At 47.8% G+C, this 18,827-nt stretch overlaps 1 protein-coding gene across 3 annotated transcripts in view; it reads right to left on the reverse strand.

The window, feature by feature from the left end:
- ARHGEF3 (Rho guanine nucleotide exchange factor 3) overlaps positions 1-18,827 on the reverse strand; it is a 320,159-nt gene that overhangs the window by 234,360 nt on the left and 66,972 nt on the right. The window contains exon 1 of one of the 3 annotated variants that reach the window (XM_004448235.5): positions 12,300-13,210. The exons of the other annotated variants lie outside the window; for them this stretch is intronic. The gene's annotated coding sequence lies outside the window, so the exon portion shown is untranslated. Of the gene's footprint in view, positions 1-12,299; positions 13,211-18,827 lie in introns of those variants that run through there. 3 annotated transcript variants of the gene reach the window in all.

An 18,827-nucleotide genomic window follows, 5' to 3' on the forward strand; every position in this document is an offset into this window, starting at 1 on the left:
CAGCATGTAGTTGCTCAGCAAAGAGGTGACAGTCAGGGATGGGCTGCCCCTGTGCGGAGTCCATTCTGGATGCTTCCTCACCGCCTAAGTGACTCTCAGCAAGTCTCCGACCCTGACAAAACCTCTGAGGCCCCAGCAGTTCCCCCACCTCTTGGAATTTTAAGAGGGTCTGATGAGCTGGTATTCCTAGAAGCATTTAGCACAGGGCCCAGCACACAGTAAGAGCACAATAAACGTTATTTCATTCCCCGTAAATGGCATCAATAGTGTTAAAACAACCCATTGGAAGGAATTAGAATGTGCCCATGGGAAACCTGTGAATGCTCGGGGTCTGTAACTGTCTCTCGCTTTTCAAACCACGGGAGACGGGTCCTGGACCGTAGAGTCTGGGGGTGGGCTCACCTGGAGCCCCGTGTGTATGAACTAGTGTTTATGCAGTAGAAAGTGCCCGCATAGACTCGTTGCTGCCTGAACCTCTGCTCTAGGGACCTTGGAGAACGCATCTCCCTATTAGGATTTGTCCAGGGCTTTGGATGTTCAGACAACAGTAGAAGCAGATGTTAAAAAAAAAAAGAGCAGCACAAGCACTGCCGTAGATGCCTCTAAAGGCATCAAAGCTAAAGCAGAAATGGCTGGAAATGACTCTTTTTCAGGACTGAGAGAGCAGGGTTCCCGCATCCACGAGAACATTTCCAGGTGAAAGACGGCCCCGACCATGAGTGACGAGCGCCCTCTGCTGGCTGCCGTTAGAAATCCGACCATGAGTGACGGGCGCCCACTGCTGGCTGGCGTTAGAAATAGATCCTCTTGTCACCGTGAGGCAAGTTTCAAATACTCTTTTTTTTTTAATTTTTATTAAAGTTAATAGATCACATAGAATGTTGCATTAAAAAAAAAACAGGAGAGGTTCCCATACAAAGTACAGCCTACCCCCATCATTTTTGTAAATGGTATTTTTTTTGAAGATACATACATCACACAAAAAAAGTTAAATTAAAAAATATGAGGTTCCCGTATATCCCCATCCCCCCACCCCACTCCTCCCACACTAACAACCTCCCCCATCATTGTGGCACACTCATCATACTCGGTGAACACATTCTGGAGCACTGCTGCACCACGTGGATAATAGTTTATCCTGTAGTTCACACTCTCCCCTGGTATATTCAGTGGGTTCTGGCAGGAATATTTAATGTCTAGCATCTGATCCTGCAATATCATTTAGGACAACTCCAAAGTCCCAAAAATACCCCCTCATCACATCTCTTCTTCCCTCTCCCTGCCCTCAGCAACTACTGTGGTCACTTTTTCCCCGTCAATGATAAAATTTCTTCTATTAGTAATCACAAAAGTTTATAGTAGAATACCAGTAAGTCCACTCTAATCCATATTTTATTCCTCCATATTCTTTAGCTCTTTTTCTTTTTCCATTAATCTGAACTGCAAATTAAAGGTCTCCTTTCCTAAAAGGAGAAGACCTGAAAGGAAGGACAAAGTCACGGAGCACTTGACTCCACTGTCACTTAGGGTTCTCTTGCTGGAGCATCTAATGTCACCTGAGAGTGACCCTGGGGAGGCCGCAGAGTGCGCTCAGCCTCAGAGAACCCCACAAGGCGGGGAACTCCACCAAGCAGCCCCCCGTGGCCTGCAGCAGCATCCCATTTCCATTTTAAGAGCCTGTCCTCTTGACCAGACTCAGAACTTCATGGAGGGACGCCCTGAGTCAGAGCTGCCTGCTTCCTTCCAGAAAACACCAGTCAGTCTACACCGAGGGACAGCAAGACCCCGGAGAGGACAGGCCAGTCCTGGGTCAAACCTGGCTGGGCCTGGGTGCCCTGCCCTGGCATCGGCCAGTCTCGCATGATGCAGCCCCCATCTCAAGACCAGAACACAGCTTGGCTGGAGTCCAGCAAGGCTCCTCACCAGAGCGGAGGCCCCCTTGACCTCGGGCTCCCGCCCCAGGCTCACCCCCTCCCCAGGACCATCCTGAGCTCAGTTGTTGGTTCTAAACCCACTGGGGCCCTGTACCCAGCGCTTCGTCATCACTCAGACTTTATTCCCAGAGCCATCCCGTCTGCGTTTCAACCCCAGCGCTCACCTCCCCTCTGCGTGGACTTCACCACTGTGAATTCTCTTTAACGACAATAGGAGCTGCCTTTCCCTGGAGGTCTGGTGACTGCTAGAAGCCTGATGTTCACTGCTTCAAAGTTAACCATGACCACGCTGTGAGAGAGGAGGCAGTTTCCTTGAATCCAAGGTAAGAATCATTACCATATGAGGCTCCAGGGAAGTGGATTTGGCTCAACTGATAGAGCATCCATCTACCACATAAGAGGTCCAGGGTTCAAACCCCGGGCCTCCTGACCTGTGTGGTGAGCTGGCCTATGCGTAGAGCTGATGTATGTAAGGAGCGCCGTGCCACGCAGGGGTGTCCCATGCGTAGGGGAGCCCCACGCGCACGGAGTGCACCCCGTAAGAGCCACCGCATTTGGAAAAAGCACAGCCTGCCCAGGGGTGGCGCTGCACACACAGAGAGCTGATGCAGCAAGATGATGCAACAAAAAAAGAGACACAGATTCCTGGTGCTGCTGACAAGAATGCAAGCAGCCACAGAAGAACACACAGCGAATGGACACAGAGAACAGACAACGGGTGGCGGGGGCGGAGGGAGGATAAATTAAGAAAAGAAATGAGGCTCCCAGCTTCTTGCCCACTGGTTAAGGAAGGACTTGGCCCCATCCCATCCACTATCTTTCTTTCCCTCCCTTACATAGTCTGAATCAGTCTCCATTATGCAAACTAAGTTAATTTGAGGGAAGGGAAGCAGGAATAGAGAGAGAAAAGAGACTAGCAGGGCTGGAGGAGGAAAGAAAAGTCCTCTGGGGCAGAGTTAATGGGAGAAGAATTTACTTAGGGAATGAAGGAGAGGTTTCAGGGCACCTGCAAGGCAAAGGTGAGTTGGAGACATAAAAGAATGGGAAGGAGAGAGAGGGGTCCTAAAAAGTATTGCTATTGGGTAGATCCTTCCCTCTCTCCCCACCGTGGAATATTCTTTCAGAGACACAACTAGAGAGCTACTTTTGTTGTTGGCTAATAGATAGCAAATCTCTGAATGCAAAAGAAAACCCTCAGTCTGAAGCGTTGGGGGCTGTGGAATTTGCTTCAATTATATTCCAATTTTAAAAATAAGGAAACAGAGCCTGCAAGAGGGTCGGCAACCTGCAGATGGTCACACAGTGTGTCTGACTCCAGGGTCCGTGCTCTTTCTGTTACACTCTCCACCTGTGTATGGCACTTCCTCACAGGTGCCGTCAGGACGAACGTGAACTAGACCAGGTCCACCACGAACCTAGCCGTGGCCTGCAGATGGTAGACGATGCCAGAAATAACAGTTCCTTTCCTCCCCTCTGCCCTGACCACTGGCTCTTGAGGTCCGCTGTCTGTCTGACAACCCAGTTCTGACTGCTGGATTCCTGACATGAGTTTTGTTGTCCCAATGGAACATTCCGTTACCCTCGTCTCTTCCAGCGCTGCACACAGCTGGTGTCCTGATCCCACACTCCTCCAGCACGGTGGCTGGCGCTTGACTTCCTGCTAGAAGGCTTCCTGGTATTGCCACCCCAGACGGTCACAGGTCTGAGGAACTCTGGCTCGGCTGAGCTCCACAGCCTGGTGGTAAGCTTTCGGAACTCTCTCGTAGGATGATCACTTTTGCATAGCCCAGAACTTTCTCTGCCAAACACATCACTCTCCACTCAAGGCTTACATCAGCCTCCTGGATCTCTTTGCCTAACTCAAGTTTTACTTCCTGATTTGATCCGAGGCTTTCTCTCTCTCATAGGGTAAAGAATACCCCAGCCAGGGCCTGATATTTAGCCGTGGGACCAATTGCTTCCGTTCCCTGAGCCTCAGTTTCCTCAAATGGAAAGTTGGAATGCTCCTCTCCCACTGAAGAATCATTAAAAGGTTCACTGATCATGGATTAAAAACACATAGGTTATAAAAAATAACATAGGTTATAAAAAACATATAACATAGGTTATAAAAAAATGCATGTGTCATTTTCATATTTGTTATGATTATCAGGCACTTTTTTTTTTTAATCTCACAAGGCTTTGAGAATTAAAAATAAAGCTCTACATGCGACTTGGGCAAAATCTCCATCTAAAAACATAAAGCCAAAAACAACAAACAAAAATATGGCAAGAAAGCAAGGCGCAATTGTGCCCGTTCCAGCAACAGAAGGCTGGCAGATGCTGTTTCTGGAGGGCTGCTGTGTGGCAGGAACCCACTGGTGCCGACAGGCGACAGCTCAGGCATCCAAATAATAACTTACAGAGAAGGTGCGTGCACTCGTCAACATGTTTGGCTTTTTCAAAAGAGCCAACTTTGCAGGCAAAACTGCTATTTCTCTAAAACATTTGCCAAAAAGGGAAAAGAGTTTCAACAGCCTAGTTAATTTTGCTACCATCCTCAACAAAGAGTGGGGGGGCGAGGGGGAGGACAATACTGTCTTAAAATACTAGCACTAATATGGCTGGATATTCTTTTTTTTTTTCAGGTACTGAGGCTTGAACCAGGACCTCGTACGTAGGAAGTTGGTGCTCAACCACTGAGCCACATCAGCTGCCCTGCGTTGGTTTCTTCATTTGTTTTGCATGTTGTTTTGTGTGTTTTTTTTAAGGAGGCACCAGGAACCAAACCCAGGACCTCCTATGTGGGAAGCAGGCACTCAACTGCTTGAGCCACTCCCTAGATAATCTTTCATGATTTTTCTCATCAGATTTGTAAGAACACATACTCCATTTTAAATACTTCCCAAACTCCCATTAATCCAAGATAAATAGAAGAAAATAAGGTACACATCAGAAATGCTGGCTGGTTTACACCGCATCGATTCTCAACCAGAAGTTTGCAGTACCTCAGGATGTTTACAACTACATCAAAGAGTAATGTGAGATGCTAAAACAAAACAAGATCTTTCAGACATAATCCACTTAACTCACTTTATATGCCTTGCTGCTCCCTTCGGAACTGAATGACGGACCATCGTAAGCTCAAACATTGAGGATTTTTGTGGCATCTAACCCAAAGGAAGCATGCAATAATTATTTTTTGAGTCAATGAATCCCAAAGTGATTGGGATTGAGAGGTGTTCAAGAGTATGACACTAGAGGGCAAAAGGGAGTAATATTTCTTAGTATAATCTCTCTCTTTCTCTCTCCCCTTCCTTCCTCTCTTTCCTTCCCTTCCTTCCCTACCTTTCTTTCTTTTCATTCTTTCTGTCTCAGTTTAGTGCCCAATAGCAAAAAAAACCCCAAAACAAACATTGAAATTAAAATTAGGCATTTAAAGATTTTCTGACAGAATTTTGAAGAAAGCCTTAGGGCTAACTTGTGAACTTCAAGGAGCACCTACAATCCCGGTTCTGAACCCTCTGTTTAAAATGCAAACAGGTTGCCAGGACTGGATCACATATTAACACACATCAGCCCTGAACTCCCACAGGTGAGGAGAAGTCATTCCCAGCAGGGCCAGGCCCCGGGGGAAGGAGCCGGCACCAGGCCGCTGGAGCTGTGACTGAGAGGAGGGGAGGAACCCAGGTGACGGTCCCCTCTAGTAGCAGCCCATGAGAGCTCCTCTGATCCTCATCAGGGCCCCTTACCCCTTCCTGTAGATCCAGAAAGAGGGCCCGTGAGGGGCGCCCCCAGCCCCTGCCCCTCAGCTCGGCACCCATTTTGCCCCAGGCCTCCTCCTCCCCTTCCGTCCCTGCCTCTGCTCCCTCTACCGGGCACCCAGCAAGAGGTATTTCAACCTCAAGCACACGCTCCTTCTTCATCTCAAATCCCACTTCAGGCTTTGACTGCTTCCACGTCTCATAGAGAATAAAATCCCAAAAAAAAAGCGGGTAGCTAAGTAGACCCTCTACGCCCCTCAGTCCTGCAACCCTTCAACTGCTCCTCGTCAAATAATCACCCACGTAGCATAGTTAAAATTATATATATGGCCACAATTAAAACTTAATTAATTAAAAAAATAATAGGGAATGGGGTGAAGTAGGTGAAAGAGTACATGGACAAGGCCTTGACTTGGTAAGTGCTGAACTGTGAGTGGGGTTCGTTAGTCTATTGTCTACTTTCACATGTTAAATTTTTCCGAAAGTAAAAAAAATAAATAAAAAGAAAGCCATGCCCCTTGCACACACTTTTATACAGCTGTAAGCAACATCTCTTCTTGGGCTCCTCTGGCCTCATTTTCCTCCTCTGCGAAACGAGGCAGGCGACACTTCATTAGCTTTGATGTTTGAGTCTACCACGCAGGGCGCCCGGCTCTGTGTCCGAGGCTCTCACGTTATTTACGGGAACACCAAATCGGTATCTTCACAAACTGCTTCTGGCTTTCCAGTGCCAAGTTTACAGTCAGCCAGAGCTTCCTGCATACGGGCCGTTGAAAAACAGCCACCTCTTTATTCAATCCATAGCAACACACACAAGGAAACAGTCCAAACGCTTTCCTGTGCACAAAAACACCAAGCCAGGGAAGTGAAACAGGAGGCCCTTCCCGCGGGCGTTTGGCACTGCTGTTCTCTGCTATCAGATGCGGTTCAACATTTACAAATATTGACACTCGTTAAAGAGGACCAGGAATGCGGCTTGGCCCCTTCTCTTCCCCATCGCCCTGCCTTGTTCGCTTTTCCTCCCTGAGCCCAGAGCTGCCCTGCCTGGACCCGGCTCGCTCCCCTGCTCTCCTTTTGGGGCCTCCCAGGGGCCTTGGTGGGGCTCTGAGCTCCTTCCCGGCCTCCGCTGTCCTGCGGGGGGCCCAGGGTGGGGGCTGCGGCCCAAGGACCTCACGCCACCCTCCCCAAACGCCAACAGAAAGCTGGCCGTCGTCTGGGTCTTCCTGGGTTGGCTCTTTCCTCAGACTGCTTCAAGGAACGGCCGTGCTCGCGCGGCTCGTTTCCATCCTGGCCCTCTCCCACCTACACTGTGGAACGGGCCATTTCAGGATCCCGAGGACGTCATGTCCGTGTAGGTACACCCTCGGCACAGAGAACACAGTGCTCAGAAGACGCAGGACGCAGATCCCAGGTTCACACTTGAACTCGTCCTCCTGGGGCCTTACTCGGCACACTGAGCTTTATTACTGGGAAGTCGTCAAGACCGACTTCTTGATGATTTTAACGAGTGGAGCTTTGCATTAGCTCGGCCAACAGATAAAGGATTTGGGAGAGTTTTTTTTTAAAGACAGTGCATTTACTTTATCACAAATCATTCTTGCCCATTCCTTAAATCAATCACTTTGAGAAACACCACTAAAGAACATACTAATTCCAAACATGTTCTCCATGTGAGCGCAAGAAAGAAAACTGTAGTTTGAAATAAAATTTTTAAAAATATGTTCAGGCTGGGGCTGATCTTCCTCTAGTTAATTAAAAATAAAAAGACTTTATTGAAGAAAGCACAGGCGTAATTACCACAGGAAGAGATCACTACTTCTAGTCTGCGTACTCCCTAGTAAACTAGTTCTGCTTTCTCCATGGGTTGGAACCCCAACTCTACCATGCACTAGCGGTGTGGCCTTGGGAAAATGATTCGACCCCTCTGCGCCTTTGCTTCCTTGGTCATAAAACGAGGCTAGTAAGCAGCATCTGCCTCATGAGCTGGCTGTGAGGAGTACTGAGTAAATGGCAAAGGCACATGGTAAGGACTCAATAAATATTAGTTATTGTGATTCTGAACGTTGTTATCATTCACATATAAAGAGCATCCCATGTCTTCAGAAATGAGTCCTTGTTGCATGACACACACTCTTGTACTACACAATTAGAGGCAGATTAACTGCAAAGGCCCAGAGCAGAGCCCTCTTCTTCTTGGAGAGGACCTCCCATGCTAGATATGTGTCAGGCATACAAAACCTGACCCTTCCCTGATTATCCTTTCCGTATCACAGTCCTCCCTACCTGCACCCTTCTGAACGCGGCACTGATCATCCCCACTCTTATTTTTGTACATTTATTTCTTCGGAATGTTTCTGTAAGCAATAGTATCTGCATGTAAACTTTGCAGTAGAATCATATTATTCTATACTTAACCATCTGTAATTTGCCTCTTGCACACATCATTTTACATTTCTGAGATACAGCCACGTTGATACCTGCAGGTCATGATGGCTCCGTAGTATTTCACTGAATGGATATAACGGCGATTTACTGGTACATTCTCCTGCTGAGGGCCATGTAGGTCGTTCCCAGTTTTCGCCATTACAAATGAAGTTGGAACAAACATGCAGCCATTCTTGTTCAGATCTCCTTGGGGACCCACGTCAGCCACAGTTTCTCTAGAGAATCATGGCAGACACTGACCATCCCTTTGTCCTTACAAACAGAACCCCATGTGTTCCCAGCCTGCAGTTAAATATTCTCATGCCCCAGACCTCCCTGCAGCTACAGGAGGACACACACCTCAGTCTTGGCCAAAGATGTAGACAGAGATCTGTGGGAATCCCAGAGGCGTGTGCTTTTTTGGGTGCAAGTGCTTTCCGTCCCATCTCTTTCCTCCTCCTTCCTGCTGAAACATGAGCATGTGGGCAGGAGAAGGGCAACCGCAGTGTGAACGTAAAGACCAAGCCTCACGGAGAGAATGGCAGCGTGAAAAAGACTTGACTTATAGCCAAAAAAAAACGGAGGCATTTTCGTTACTTAGGGCCTAAATTAACCTCTTCCTGCCTGTCAGCACCATTTATGTATCATTCTACAAAGGAATGGAAAATATTTCCCCCCAAAAGATGAGTTAGTCTTATAGTCTTATCTTAAATTCCAAAACCCAAAGTGAGATTCTTAAATTAAGAAAAACACCCGCAGGGAAAAACCTTGACAAGTGAAAACGGTTTTCTTTCCTAACTAGCATAGTTGGAACAACCAAACGAGAAAACGGAATGTGTATCCAAACACCCTTTCTGAGTGTTTATTTAATTTATTTTAATTAATTATTTATTTTTTGAGGTACCAGGACTGAGGATAGAACCTGGGACCTCAAATGTGGGAAGCTGGCACTCAGCCACTGAGCCATATTGGCTCCCCTGAGTTGGTTTTTTCATTTGTTTGCTTGTTGTTTCTTTGTTTGTTTGTTTGTTTAGGAGGTACTGGGAACCGAACCTGGGACCTCCCATGTGGGAAGCAGGTGCTCAACCACTTGAGCCACATCCTCTCCCCTCTGAGTGTTTATTAAGACTACAATAATAACAATGATGATAGATAATACTCAAACCGAGCTCCCCACGTGCCAGGCACTGCTCTAAACACTTCACATATACTATTTCAATTAAGCCTCACAAAGAGAGGGAGAGCCCACTAGATGAGGAAATCCCTTACAGAGAAGTTACATGACTTGCCAGCCTCACAGAGCTGGCAGGCGGTAGAGAGAGGAGCAGGATCCAGGGGGCCTGGTGCCCCCAGGCTGTGAGCTTAGCACTGCAGGGACTGGTCAGGTGACAGGTTGAATAATGGCCCTCAAAGACGTCCATGTCCTGGTGCCCAGAATTTGCGAATAGGTTACCTTACATGCAACAGGGATTCTGCAGATGTGATTAAGTTAAGGACCTTGGCTTAAAGAGATTATCAAGGATTAGCTGATGTAAGAGGGAGGCAGGACAATCAGAGCAGTAGCAGGACATGTGACAATGGATCCACAGGTTCACATGATGCGAGGAGGGGGGTCAAAAGTCAAGGAAGGCAGGCGGCCTTGAGAAACCGGAAAAGGCAAGGAAACGGATTCTCCCCGCAGAGTCTACAGAAGGAACCAGCCCCGCCGACACCTTGACTTCAGCCCAGGAAGACTGATTTTAGACTTCCGAACTCCAGAACCATAAGATAGCACATTTGTATTGTTTGAATCCACGACGTCCACGGTGATTTATTACAGCAGTGATAGGAAACTAATACTGACAGTAACTCAGGTCTTGGTCCTGTCCTGAAGGCGCTCACCACCCAGGGAGACAGACAGACAGGCTATGCCTGTTCCAAAAGACCCGGCGGAGTAAGGACCGAGGAAGCCCTGCGGCGAAGCGCTGTGGGAACCTGGCGGGAGGCACTCAGCCCACACACCTGGGACCCCAGCCACCCCAGCGGGACAACGTCGCCACGCACAACTGGTTTCAAGACAAAGGGAGGGAACGGCAGTCTGGAGCCTCTTATTCACGGATTTCTCCGTTGATTCATTTTCTAATGCATCTGCCCTGATAATGTTTCCATGTTTGTAAAAGACAAAACCTTGGCAAGGGAAATGACAACACCCCTGGAGCTTCCTTCCTGGAATCCCCGGGAGGCTTGTCTGGATTCACCAGCCGGGTTTTCCTCCTGTTCCCTTCAAGGGGGCCCCTGAGCCTCCAGATGACGCCTGGCATTTCCTTTTTCTCTGGCCAACGTCGGGCACATAAACAGATTATTCCAAAGTAAGAGCCACGGCACCGTCGTCACGTGACATATCCCATTTCAGGTAACTGCCTTCCCCGTGCACTGACCCCTGACGCGTTACCGAGGGCACCAGCCCGTGAAGCAAGCTGAAACCTCATCCCACGCCCGGTAACGGTGCGGTCCACGCAACGTCTTCAAGAACAGGGGTACAAAGAAGGAAGGGGACCCCCATTTCACAAGAGGCTTTCTTAAACTCCACCAGGAGGCCCAGCCCTTCCTGAAGTGTAGACCGTAAGGTCAAAGTGTTAAGCGACACTGTTTGGAAAAAGAGACCATGTTTCTGCTGCGCATCTCGTAAGTGAAAATTTCAGCTTCAGAATTTGGGACATGGGAACATCCAGGAATAACCAAAGAAAAGCACTGCTGGTGAGCATTTATTGCTGCTTCCTAAGTGCTATACTCATGATGATCGAGACAATCCTATGCCTCAGCTACTAAAGTTAACCCCATTTTACAGATGGGGAAGTTGGGGCACGGAGTGGGAGGTAATTTGCCCATGGCCGTGGTCAGTAAGCAGGAGAGTGGAGTAAGGGCCTAGGGAGGCAACTACGATCTTCTACAGTGGACCCCACCTCAGTGTCACCGGCCCTACCTCAGGGAGGGCAATGGGACAATAAGGTCAAAGGACAGTGACCAACGAGAACTGTGCCCACGGCATGACAGTGAAACCTCCACACGAGCCCGACTCACGGGGAGGAGCAGGACCTCAGATGCCTTTAATCAAGCACAGCGTTCCAACCGTGGGGACAATCTCCTCTCCTTGACCCCTCGATCACTCCCAGTACAGACCCGACTCGGCCACGTCTGCCAACAGAGGGTAAAGGCCAGAGCTGCAAACCAGGTCCTTGGAGGCACGAAGGCATCACCTCCATGAGGCTTTGTTCCCCCATCGTTAAAAGGCGGATAATAATGTTTGTCATGTGCCCATCACAGGCCTGACCTGCTCGTTATACCACGTGCCTGTCACAGGCCTGACCTGCTCGTTATACCATTGCTCGGCACCGAGACAGAGGCTGTAGGCATTGGAATAAAAATAACCCCTTAGATCTGCCAAACACTTTCTAGCATAGACTTCTCTTACACACATCATCTCGTTTGGGATAAATCAGTTAGGATATGATAAGCACACTGCAGGAGAAACAAATGCACCATGTGGAGCCTTGCAGCCAGTGACTAATTCACCTGTAACCTTACACATCAAGTAAGGCTGATCACCCCGATAACTGAAAACAAAGCCAGCCCCAGCACTGGCATACAATGGTGCTCAATAAATGCTGCGCGAATACAAAAGAAACAGGAACCACTTCTAATCCAATCTGCCCCTTTCCTTGCTCCCTCGCTCCACACAAAGGAAGTATATATATAGAAACCACCCCAGCCACGCATACAAGGAAACGTGAGAGCAGAGCACTGGGCAGCCAAGTCTGCCCACACCTGCCGGGGAGCTCCCAGCTGTCGGTGTCAGGACCAGCAGCAGATATCTGTGCAACGGTGCACCCGCCACACTGGCAGGGCGGCTCTCGGTCGTTTTGAAACAAATGCTCCGAGTGGCTAATGGGTTTCCTCAAAGAAACCCCACACCCTCGGGCAAGACAAGGGGCTCATTAGGCAAAGCGGCGTCCTCTGGTCTCCCATGCCCGCAGGTGGCATCGTCCAGGTCATCAGAAAGCAGGACATGCAGATGGGCAGCTTCCGGCACGATCAGATTTCTAGAAGGAATGACACACGGCCTCTCTCCGGGGTCCAATTCCAGACCCCCCGCCCCCCCCACAGGCAGCTCTTGGCGCTTCCTCCTTCCTGATCCAGCCTTTGAAAAACGGTTGCGTACCTGGGACACACACAAAAACGCTATCGCCAACGCCGTCCCTACTGGGCTCCCACCTTCTCACATCCACCCCCCCCCCCTCCGGGGGGGGGACAAGGAGCCGCCTCCATCCCAGCCGAGGGGCCGACACCGCCCCCTAGACCCCGGACCCTGCTGGCATCTGCCTCCTGTCACTCAGAGGACAGCTCTGTCCTGCTGTGTCCATCTCAGCGTTAGGACACGGGAGGCACCCGCCCTGCTCGGGACCGTTTCCGCTCCAAAGGTGTGCTCAGTGGGAGGAAAGCCGGCCAGCTGTCCCGTCCTCACTTGGGCACCTTCCTGCATGTACGTTACTTGCCCCTTGAATGTTACTAAATAAATTGCTGATTCGTCTGACTCCTCGCTGTGTTCTGGCACGTGACGGGCCAGTTGGGAGAGGTCAGGAACACCACACTTGAGCCAAATAAATCTGAGACCTTCTTTCTCAACAGCCTGAAAAACCAGTTGTTCCTGCTGTTGGGAACCACAGCTTGCACCGGTCTCAGAAGCACTTCCAAGGACAGCCCCGAAGGAGCAGCGGCCAGAAGGCACTGGCCACGGCGTGCGTCTCCTGCTGAGGCTGAGCTGGGACCGGTTTTTTTTTATTCCAGGATCTGGCTGGAAAAGTGACTACTTGATCTTCCAGATGAAAACAGACAGCCCGGCGCGGTTTTCTGCAGAAAGTCCTATTTTTAAAATCGCCTGGGTGCTCGCAGGGGGACGGATGCAACGCATTGTTTTTCGAGAGCAGACGCCAGGCTGCGGCACCCCTCCTCTCTCAGCTTCTTCCTAGCTGGCCAGGGAGCCGTGTGTTCTGCGAACGCTGCTGCTCCTGAGTCACCCTCCCCGGGCCTGTTGGCTGCTCTTGGATTTTGATCCATTTCCTTCGAGAGATTGGCTTTGGTGTTTGGGGTTCATGGTGCAATACTTGCAAAAAGAAAACTTTTCTCGCACGAGAACATGACGACCAAGCCCCGCCCCTCCCCTCCCTTCCCCTCCTGCACAACAGGAAACGCTCATTTCTGAGCCCCTTGGCAGGACCGACTGTTTAGCAAAGGCAAATTTCGCATCGCCTTTGGTAACCGGGCCTCGTGCCAGCGGGTGCTGCACAGAGCAGCGGGGCCTGTGCCCAGGGCTGGGAAGTGCCTGGTCCTTTCTGGCCAAAGGAGCAGGCTGATTTGGCCCGAACGTTCTGCCCAGTGGCCTGACACCACGGGAATCGTCCTCGCCTGCTCTGTGCTCCACGAAGGTCTCCAAAATGATTTAAACTGTCTAGATTCTCGGGCAGAAAATTCTCTGTTGAGCCACATTGGATGTACTCCCCTAGAACAGAGCAAACTTCAGCAAAATTAAGTCCGTGCACTTTTCAGTGTGATTAATCCGAGGAGGTGGCCCTGCCAAGAACAGCCTCTTCTGGGAACGTGTCCCTGCGTGGACCATGAGTGGAGACCGCACTCACGCTCTGTGCCCGAGGCTCCTTCCACCCGCAGTCACTTTGCTAGCTCCACAGCAGTGTTTGGGTGACCCTGGCACCTGCAATAAAACTCGGCTTAGCCTCTCTTGGAAGCCAAACAGAATACACTGCTTGGAAGGAATTTGAAGAAAAAGACCTGGGATGGGAGCCTAGAGAGCTGGATTCGAATCCAGCTCTGAGATCATGGACAATTCCCCTCATCTATAAAACTGAAGGGCCCAAGCCCAGCCTCTCTCGGGTCCCTTGCAAGCCTCTCTCGGGTCCCTTGGCTTTTCAATTCCAGCCCAAACACATGTTTAAAACAAATCCTTTAAAAAATCAGTTGCCAACATTTCAATCTGTAGAACTTTCAAGAGAATTTGGAGAGTTTACATAAATAATCCTGATTTCTGATTCAAGAATCTGCAGCTCTGGCCACAGCGGGCCGGCATGCCCAATAGGAGGCAGCAACCAGGGAAGGGATGATGAGTTCCTGGGTCGCCACCCAAGCCGCCACCCAAGCCGCCACTCTCCTTACAGCACAGGGCTGGCCGTGGGCGCGCTCTATGTTTGGGATTCCTGGTTATAAGATTTTGAATTGAACCAGCTCCCCCTACCCACCCCTTAACACATCGCTTACATTTTTCACTTCAGCTGGAATACTCACAGGTAAACTTTGAAGTTAAACTATCTCACACAAAAGCAGTCCAAAAAACCCATTAAGTGAGGATCCGCAAAGCTGGGGGGCTGTGCCCTGCCTGTAAATAATTCTAACACTGACCATCGCAGGGACACAGAGCTGGTTTACAAGTCCTCCCCGGACTCGCTGACCTCTATGGGCTGTCATGCACTCCACACCCCACGCCCGGTCCCTCGGCCCCTCGGCCAGGGACGCATGTTTGGGAGCCGGGACAATGAGGTCAGAGGCAGGCGGGTTTCTGCGGAGGTCGCAGGGCCACATCTGCATTTTATCATCCAGCTGGACAGGGGCGGGGTGCGCAGGGCTGCCGGCAGGTCTGCCAAGTTATTGGAGGAGATTAAAAACTATCCTGCCCAAAACGTTACTCTCACTGAGGTTGAGAAACCCTGATCTAAATAAATAAACCAGAGCCAATGACAGAAGGAGTGGACTGGACATCAGAAAGGTGTCTTGACACTCTCATTTATTTACACACCGCATGACCTCGGACTTTGGTCTCTTCCCCACCCACGGAGAGGATCACTGCCCAAGTTACTGGACTGTGCTGGAGATGAGTGAGACAATTTCGGTGAAGGGACCTTGTCCTGCTCTTTCATTATCATCCCCCACATGCTGGCAGAGTCTGACTTGTACTGGAGGAGAATGGCTAAGGGGGAGGGCCAATGCCTCAGAGTGGCCAGCCCAGATGGGGCCTGGGTCCCGCGTGATGCCCCCCGAGGCGGCGCACTCCCTCATGGAGCACCTGCGCGGAGCCCATGGATTCTGAGGAACGTGATGGGCCTGGCGCTGTTCACCCAGTGCCAGGACATGAGGCGTGGCGGGCAGCATGGCGGGGGCCTATGGGCAGGACATCGGCTCCACGACCTGCTGTAAAATCCAGAAGCCATTACCATTCCTACTGCAACAATAGCAGTGATAACAGTAGGCAACATCTGTTGAGAACTTAACCTGTTCCCATGAATTAAGACCTCATGTGTCACTTAATACTCACAACCACCACGGGACGTGGGTAGGATGGTTATCTCCATTTAACAGGTGAGCGAAAGTAACTAGTCCACGGTCTCACAGCTCAGACAGAACTGGGCTGCAAACACAAGATACCGATGTCACCGTCCACAGCCCTAACCACTTTGGCACCCTCCTCCTAAACGACATCCCATCATTATAGAAGATCCCATATTATAGAAGAAAGCAAGAAATCAAACTGCACAGACAGTATAATTTAAATAAAATAGTCAACGTGTATGCACATGCATGCTAATGCAAAAAGGAAGTTTCCTGAAATATTCACTGATTAACAATGTTTAGTGCAGATTAGAAGTGGTTTTTAATTTCCTCTTTGTTCTTTTCTAAGCTTCTTAAAGGTTTTTATTAAAATAATAAACACAAATAGTTAACAGTATAATAAAAATTAAATTTGTAAAAGTTAAAATTTATAAAACAGGTAACTTTTAAAATTTATATATTATTTATTAGCAAAAGTCTACCAAACAGGAGCAGGTGTAGCTCAGTGGTTGAGGGCCTGCTTTGCATGTGCAAGGTCCCAGGTTCAATCCCTAGTATCTCCTCAAAAAAAAAAAGTCTACCAAACAACCTGAAATGATTAATTGTCCAGACCAGGGTTTGACAAACTATGCCCAAAGCCCAAATTTCACACTATGCTGGTTTTTGTAAATAAAGTTTTATTGGAAACCAGCCACACCCATTCATATTGGTTATTACATATTGTCTATAACAGCTTTTTGCAACAACTGCAGAGCTGTGCAGCTGCGACAGAGACTGTACAGCCTTCAGAATCGAAAATATTTGCTATTTGACCCTTTACAGAAAAAAGTTGGCAATGCCTAGCAACTTTTTTCCATTTCAATATGGTTCCAGATTTGAATGAAGGGATCACAAGTAACAAAGGTTTCAGCCACCACATGGGAATCCCTTGCTTCCTTTGCCAACCACCACAGGCCAAGACACTCCAGCCAGAGAATTTTAAGATATCTTCTCATTTTTTTATTTTTAAATTTTTAATGACTGAAAATTTCCCAACCCTTATGAAAGGCATAAATATCAATATCTAAGAAGGGCAACATACCCCAAACAGAATAATATAGAATAGAGCTACTCTGAGACCCCTGCTATTCAGAATGACAAATACTACTGTGAAAGCAGCAATAGAAAAGCAATGATTAACATACAAGGGACCCTCAATAAGACTAAGTACAAATTTCTCATAGGAAACAAGGGAGGAGAGAAGAAAGTTGTAGGATGTATTCAAGGTACTGAAAAAGAAAAGTTACCAGCAAAGAATTCTTTATCTGACAAAACTGTCTTTCAAAAATGAGGGTGAGGAAACGGACTTGGCCCAGTGGTTAGGGCGTCTGTCTACCACATGGGAGGTCCGCGGTTCAAACCCCGGGCCTCCTTGACCCGTGTGGAGCTGGCCCATGCGCAGTGCTGATGCACGTAAGGAGTGCCCTGCCACGCAGGGGTGTCCCCCGCATAGAGGAGCCCCACGCACAAGGAGTGCGCCCCGTAAGGAGAGCCACCCAGTGTGAAAGAAAGTGCAGCCTGCCCAGGAATGGCGCCGCACTTCCTGTGCCGCTGACGACAACAGAAGCGGACAAAGAAACAAGACGCAGCAAATAGACACAGAGAACAGACAACCGGGGGGTGGGGTGGGGATTAAATAAAATAAATAAATCTTTAAAAAAAAAAAATGAGGGTGAGTTTAAAGTCTTCACAGAAAAACAAAAACTGAGAGGGAATGTAACCAAAAGACAGGCTTACAAGGGATACTAGAGGAGTTCTACAGCCTACAAGGAAAAGACTAGGGCGAGACACTTGGAGAAGAATGTAGACATGAAGATTATTAGTAAAGGTAACTTAAAGGATAAAAAGACAGACAATAGTAAGATACGACAACAGAAAGCCAAAGGATAAAATGGGTGAAGTAAGTAATACCTTTATAATAATAACATTGGACATTAATGGATTGAATTCCCCCAATCAAAAGACATACACTGACAGAATGTATTAAAAGTATGAACCATCTATACACGTCTGCAAAAGATTCACCTCAGATGAGGACACATCAGGTCAAAAGTGAAAGGCTGGAAAAAGATATTCCATGTAAACAGTAACCAAAAAAGATCTGGAGTAGTGATATTAATATCAGACAAAATAGATTTTAAATGCAAAACTGTTAGATGAAGAAGGTCATTATATATTAATAAAAGGGGCAATTCATCAAGAAGAAATAACAATCATAATATTTATGCACCTAACCTGGGTGTCCCCAAGATACACTGGGAAAAGTGAAGAAATAGACGTCTCTATGAAAATAGTTAGAGACTTCAATACACAACTATCAACATTGGATAGAACATCTGGAGAGAGGAAAATAAGGAAACATAGAGTTTGAATAATATGATAAATGAACTAGACCTAACAGACATTTATGGAAAGCAGGATACACATTCTTAGTGCTCATGGATCCTTCTCCAGGGTAGACTATATGCTGGGTCTCAAGACAGATCTCAATAAATTTTAAAAGATTGAAATTATACAAAGCACTTTCCCTGATCATAATGTAATGAAGCTGGAAATCAATAACAGATGGAAAAAAGGAAAATTCACAAATACAGGGAGATTAAACAATATACTCTTAAATAATCAGTGGGACAAAGAAGAAACCACAAGAGAAATTAGTAAATACCTCAAGATGAATGAAAATAAGAAAACAACATTTCAAAACCTATGGGATACAGCAAAGGCAGTACCACAAGGGAAATTTATAGCCCATGATGCTTACCAATAAAAAAGAAAGAGCTAAAATCCAAGACCTAACTGTAAACCACGAGGCACTAGAAAAAGAAGAGCAAACTAATCCCAAACCAAACCAAAGGAAAGAAATAATAAAGACCAAAGCAGAAATAAATGAAATTGACAACAACAACAAAACAAATAAATAAAGAGAATCAACAAAACCAAAAGTTGGTTCTTTGAGAAAATCAACAAAATCAACAAACCCTTAGCTAGACTGAAAAAGAAGAAAAGAGAGAAGAAGCAAATAAAATCAGAAATGAGAGGTGTGACATTACCACTGACCCTGCAGTAACAAAAGAGAACTTAAAGGATACTATGAAAAACTGAATGCTAACAAACAAGACAATGAAGACAAATTCCTAGACACACATGGCCAACTTACCCTGACCCCAGCCGAAACATAAGACCTCAACAAATAAATCATGAGTAAAGAGATTGAAACAGCCGTCAAAACCCCCAAAATTAAAAGCCCAGGACCAAATGACTTCATAGTGAATTCCATCAATCATTCAAATATGATCTAAAAACCAATCTTGCTCAG

The sequence above is a fragment of the Dasypus novemcinctus genome, chromosome 26 (assembly GCF_030445035.2).
Source record: "Dasypus novemcinctus isolate mDasNov1 chromosome 26, mDasNov1.1.hap2, whole genome shotgun sequence".
NCBI lineage: Eukaryota > Metazoa > Chordata > Mammalia > Cingulata > Dasypodidae > Dasypus > Dasypus novemcinctus.